The sequence below is a fragment of the Staurois parvus genome, unplaced genomic scaffold (genome assembly GCF_062004578.1).
Source record: "Staurois parvus isolate SC_StPar_1 unplaced genomic scaffold, SC_StPar_1.0 ptg001493l, whole genome shotgun sequence".
Classification (NCBI taxonomy): Eukaryota; Metazoa; Chordata; class Amphibia; order Anura; family Ranidae; genus Staurois; species Staurois parvus.
In genome coordinates this window covers 162,522-169,024 of record NW_028319289.1, presented here as the reverse complement: position 1 = coordinate 169,024, position 6,503 = coordinate 162,522, and the positions used below count along the sequence as shown (strand labels likewise).

General features: G+C 48.4%; 1 pseudogene; it reads right to left on the bottom strand.

Annotated features, from left to right (window-relative positions):
* Window positions 1-958: 958 nt before the first annotated feature.
* LOC149435517 (U2 spliceosomal RNA) lies at window positions 959-1,080 on the bottom strand (annotated as a pseudogene).
* Between the last annotated feature and the right edge of the window lie 5,423 nt (window positions 1,081-6,503).

The window sequence follows — 6,503 nt, the reverse complement described above, 5'->3', positions numbered from 1 at the left end:
ATGTTTATTTTCACTGATGCTGGGCCTGGGATATTTTTACCCCAAATGGCCATAACCTGGCCCTCCTAAAGTCTGAAGGACAGTAAACCGGCCCTTTGTTTAAAAAGTTTGGAAACCCTTTTTTTTTTAAGGCCACGGAGGTGCGAAAAACAAAAGCCCGTAAGTGAACAAAAAATTTGCAAGTGCAAAACACAAACACAAAAAAGTGCACTTAGGGGTGTGCTTTAGTACACCCCCTCCCACCCCCCGAAGGGATAGGACCTCTACCCTGATCCCCCAAGGTGCAAGGCTCCTGACAGGGTCAAAGGTTTCCACATGGTCCACTTAGCCAATAGACCTGGTCGACCCCTTTCCTTGCGGCTAGACAAAGCCAACCACCAAGTACTAGGTCGGGAGCTCTCCCAAAGACAGACCCCCCCCCACCCAAAAAAAAAACCAGGAGGAAGGAACCTAAGGGCCACACATCCTCTCCCTAGACTTCAGGGCAGGCCCAAGGGCCCACACCCTCCATCCTAGTGAGAAAAAAAGCACACACAAAAGTGAAGAGTGACAAAACAGTGGGGGGGGGGGGGGGGAAGGAATAAATAAATAAGTGGTCATGCAGTTGTGCACTGGTTAGGCCCTGAAGTCCATAGCAAAAACATTGCCCAAAAGGCCTAACCCTAAAAGGCACAGTGCAGAAAAAGTGTTTGGAACAGTGACCATGTGCACTTTTCACACTTGGGATACCACCCCCATGTGTTACTAAGAGCACCCCTGAGGCGACCACTTAGGGGGCACTGCTCCAGGGACTCTTTGCATCCCCGGCCCCTGGCCAGACAAGGTAGACCCATTCAAATCAGGAGGAAGTGGGCCCCTCCAGTTTTCCCGGGAGTATTACTCCCGGGCCCCAACAGCCTGTGGGTGCCTTGGTTTCTCTTCCAGCCGGTACTAGCCTTCAGAGCCCCCATCATACCAGCAGGGGTACTATACAGCCAACCATCCTTGCCTTAAAAGCAAGAATGATGGTGAAGCGCCCCTATTGGACACTGATAAGAACAGATAGTACACTTAATCGTAGCCAAAAGGCCGAGAAGCGATAGTTTGGAGACCCCTGGGCTAGATGATGCTGGAAGTCATCCAGCCAGGAAATGAGGCAGGCTCAATTTCAATGCAGGAGAGGAGCCAATACAACTGTGCAAGACTGAAGGGAAGGTTGGAGGTCAGATTTAAATGTAGTTGATTTCCAATAGTCAGGAAAGACAGTGCTCACCTATATGTATAGCCAGGAAATCACATACCATGAGAAGGGAACGTTACTTGGAGGTATATTGTTGCAGTTGAAGAGTTCATCTCTGTGACCCCTCTAGCCCAGGGATCTTTCATGGGCTGTGTTGTTGAATGATTACAAAGTATCTAAATGTAAATGCTTGGATACAAAGTAGCATACATTGAAAAGGAAAGGCTCACTTCAACATTGGCAGAGCATAACAAACATCGCTGTGATGGGTTTGAGGGGATGCAAAAAGACGATTTCCTCAGGAGAAGTGTAGACTTTAATATACCGTATATACTCGAGTATAAGCCGACCCGAATATAAGCCGAGGTACCTAATTTTACCACAAAAAACTGGGAAAAACTATTGACTCGAGTATAAGCCGAGGGTGGGAACACCAGTGGGAGGAATAGTGCCCCATCATTGGTGTCAGTGGGAGGAATAGTGCCCCATCATTGGTGTCAGTGGGAGGAATAGTGCCCCATCATTGGTGTCAGTGGGAGGAATAGTGCCCCATCATTGGAATCAGTGGAAGGAATAGTGCCCCATCATTGGTGTCAGTGGGAGGAATAGCGCCCCATCATTGGTGTCAGTGGGAGGAATAATGCCCCATCATTGGTATCAGTGGCAGGAATAGTGCCCCATCATTAGTATCAGTGGGAGGAATAGTGCCCCATCATTGGTGTCAGTGGGAGGAATAGCGCCCCATCATAGGTGTCAGTGGGAGGAATAGTGCCCCATCATTGGTATCAGTGGCAGGAATAGTGCCCCATCATTAGTATCAGTGGGGGGAATAGCACCCCATTATTGGTGTCAGTGGAATAGTGCCCCATCTTTGGTGTCAGTGGAATAGTGCCCCATCTTTGGTGTCAGTGGGAGGAATAGTGTCCCAACATTGGTGTCAGTGGGAGGAATAGTATCCCATCATTGGTGTCAGTGGGGGGGTGGAGGAATAGTGCCCCATCGTTGGTGTCAGTAGGGGGGAGGAAAAGTGCCCCATCGTTGGTGTCAGTGGGGGGGGGAGGAATAGTATCCCATGATTGGTGTCAGTGGGGGGTGGAATAGTGCTCCATGATTGGTGTCAGTGAGGGGTGGAATAGTGCCCCATCATTGGTGTCAGTGGGGGGGGAGGAATAGTGCCCAATCGTTGGTGTCAGTGGGGGGGAGGAAAAGTGCCCCATCGTTGGTGTCAGTGGGAGGAATAATGCCCCATCATTGGTATCAGTGACACCAATGATGGGGCACTATTCCTCCCACTGACACTTGCTGACCCCTGTTCCAGTATGGTGCTGCTGCAGCCAGCATATGTGGTTGCAGCAGCACCTAAGCACGGCACACTTACCTGCATCTCCTTCACTCGATTTTCGCGGGGCCGCTCAGCTCCGCCTCCTCGCCAGTGATTGGCCGCCTGTGTGCCTTTCCTGAGCTACAGTTCTGGCGGCCAATCACCGGTGAGAAGGCGGAGCCGAGCAGCCGCGTGAACATCCAGTGGACGAACCGAATGAAGGAGCAGCCGCGCTTCCTGGACCGGATCGTCGTGGGACCGGAGCCAGGTAAGAGACAGCAGCCCCCTCCAGACGTTGACTCGAGTATAAGCCGAGGGGGCCGTTTTTCAGCACAAAAAATGTGCTGAAAAACTCGGCTTATACTCGAGTATATACGGTAACAACCCGACACGTTTCAGATCGTTTCAGATCGATCCACGGGCCCTCCTCAGCAGTCACGCAGTCACGCACTATTGCAGTGTTTGCAGGGCTGGTGCTAGACTAGGCAAGACCAGCTACTTGCGCCCACTCCCTCTCAAAAAGAAAAAAAAAAAAATTAAAATAAAATTTTTTAATAACAGAATATATTAAATCAACAACATATGAAACTGCTAAATTTCTTTTAATTTGCAAAAATAAGTGCCATAAGATGCCACCAGCACCAATATTAAAGACAAAATCAGTGTCACGGATGGACTTTATCTGTGGCTGGCAGTGGCAGGGTGACAGTTGCAGTGAGTGGAGGATGATGGATCCACACTCTGACAGATCCCAGGCTGGAATTCCCCAGGCAATGGGGGGGCGATAAAACACTGTGACAGCAGACAGCTCAGCCCACACAGAGAACAACTGAACTGAGCGATCCCACACAGTGACAGATTTGACACAACACACCACCACCAACACTGACACAGATCAGCAGGCACTAGAAGAGCAGGCTGGGGGATCATGATGATGTCATCACTCACTGACACATTGCAGATGTGATGGATGTCCGGCCGGCCGGGTCACACTGACACAGACATGAGACATCAAAGTCAGACATTACCTTCCTCCGCAGGCCCAGCTCCGTTTCCTCTGATGAATGGGAAGAGAAGAACTGGAACTCCACAGTGATCAGTAGCTTCCAGCATGCAGTAAGGGACTGAGTCTGAGAGGAACACTGGAAGGAGTGGCAGCTCAGCTGCTACACTGGCCCCAGACACCCAGCATCTTCCTCTCTTCTTTCTTCCTCCCCTCTGCCACCCCTCCCTTCAGCTGAAGGATCATTCATGACGTGGCAGCATTCCACACAGAGCCCTAGGCAGCTGCCTAGTTTGCCTGAGTGTTCGTTATACGCGACCTCTTGTTGAGGTTGAGATTTTCCCTTTCAATGTATGCTACTTTGCATCTAACCAGTTACATTTAGATACTTTGCAATTATCCAGCAACACAGTCCACAAAAGATCCCTGGATAGGAGAGAGTTAGACTTCATGTACACTGTGCCTGTCAAATTGCATTTTATAAATGTTTGATGTTTTTTTTTTCTGCCCCTAAATGCCTCTCTGTGTTAGCCTATGCGTCCATACACACACATAGGAGTTACAGGCATTTAATGATCGGCATTCTGTTTTGTGCTCAGTTGCTGTGCGGAGAATTGGTGATGAATTCATTAGTAACACAATACTCTATAGGTTCTGATATATAATGTATGAGCTCTGGGCTGGGACTCTGGGCCGATTCTCCAGGATCAACAGAAACACCCAAAGCTCACTTCAATGGAAATTTTTTTTCATGTACACATCAAATATTCATTGCTATCTCCAGGAATGATATAACTAGACTGATTGTACCACAATGTGCAGTGCGCTAACTGCTCATGTTATATAGACCTACCAACCTAATTTCCTCACTCTCTGATGTAGAAAATACTCTGCTCCTGACTTTCTTTCTACCATCCGATTACACCTCCAGCATGTGGGATATTACACCTTACACCACACCTATCACACCTCCAACCTGACCCTCCATAAAGGTAGAAAATTCTCTGCTCCAGACCTTCTGTCTACCTTTCTGATTATACCCACCACCAGGATATCACACATCCAACATGACCCTGTAAATCAGAGGTCTCGAAACTGCGGACCGGGCCCTTTGCTTGCCTTTATCTGTCCCTTGTGATACTATTCCTCCCACTGACATCAACGATGGAGCACTATTCCTCCCCACTGACACCAATAATGGGGCACTATTCCTTTCTCTGAAACTAATGATGGGGCACTATTCCTCCTACTGATACCAATGATGGGACACTATTCCTCCTACTGATACCAATGATGGGGCATTATTCCTCACACTGATACCAATGATGGGGCACTATTCCTTCCACTAATACCAATGATGGGACACTATTCCTTCCACTAATACCAATGATGGGGCACTATTCCTCCTACTGATACCAATGATGGGGCTCTATTCCTCACACTGATACCAATGATGGGGCACTATTCCTCCCACTGATACCAATGATGGGGCACTATTCCTCCCACTGACACCAATAATGGGGCACTATTCCTCCTACTGATACCAATGATGGGGCACAATTCCTCCCACTGATACCTATGATGGGGCACAATTCCTCTCTCTAATACCAATGATGGGGCACTATTCCTCTCTCTGATACCAATGATGGGGCACTATTCCTCCTACTGATACCAATGATGGGACACTATTCCTCCTACTGATACCAATGATGGGGCACTATTCCTCCTACTGATACCAATGATGGGACACTATTCAACCCACTGACACCAATGATGGGGCACTATTCCTCCCACTGACACCAATGATGGGGCACTATTCCTCCCACTGACACCAATGATGGGGCACTATTCCTCCCACTGACACCAATGATTGGGCACTATTCCTCCCACTGATACCAATGATGGGGCACTATTCCTCCTACTGACACCAATGATGCGGCACTATTCCTCCCACTGACACCTATGATGGGGCACTATTCCTCCAACTGATACCAATGATGGGGCACTATTCCTTCCACTGATACCAATGATGGGGCACTATTCCTTCCACTGATACCAATGATGGGACACTATTCCTCCTACTGATACCAATGATGGGACACTATTCAACCCACTGACACCAATGATGGGGCACTATTCCTCCCACTGACACCAATGATGGGGCACTATTTCCCTGACTGACACCAATGACGGGGCATTATTCCCCCCACTGACACCAATGATGGGGCACTATTCCTCCCACTGATACCAGCATATTTTATACCGCCAAAAGTCTGATGGATAGTCTTTTGTTTAGAATGTTTGGGGACCCCCTGCTCTATATGGTAGAAAATGCTCTGTTCCTGACCTTGTTATCCCTTCTTATGTGAGTCCTCAATATAGTAGGACATCCCTCTATATGACACATAATCTTGCATCCAGAAGATGATTCAATTACATTATAACAATATTATAAGTGATCTATGACACAGTAGAAGGACACAGTATACTGTATAGTATATATAATAAATTTTTGGGGGTGAAGGTTGTCTGGGTTGGAGTGGTGTCACTGCTCAGGTAGTTTACAATCACAATATAGTGAAATAATTTCCACAAATTTCCTACAAGCAATTCCTGGCTCAGGATGGCAACCACAAATTACCCTCCGAGGACTGTGAGATCCTGGATCTACATGGAGACAGGTGGAAAATCCATCTGGGGCCTCAGTGCAGCACATTGTAGTAATAGTGAGAATGAAGATGACACAGACAGAAGAGGCTGAGGGCACCACTAATCCAGAGAGCAACACACAGGGAGATGGAGGGGAGCCAGGTGAGGAGGAACAGAGGGAGGGCATGACAGGTAAGAGAGAGATGGGCGTGTGTGTGTGTGTGTGGGGGGGGGGGGGTCAAAGAAAAGAAAAAGGGGGAGGTGGGAGAGGGAGATGGGGGGGGGGGCGGCTTAAAGAAGTGGAGGGAGAA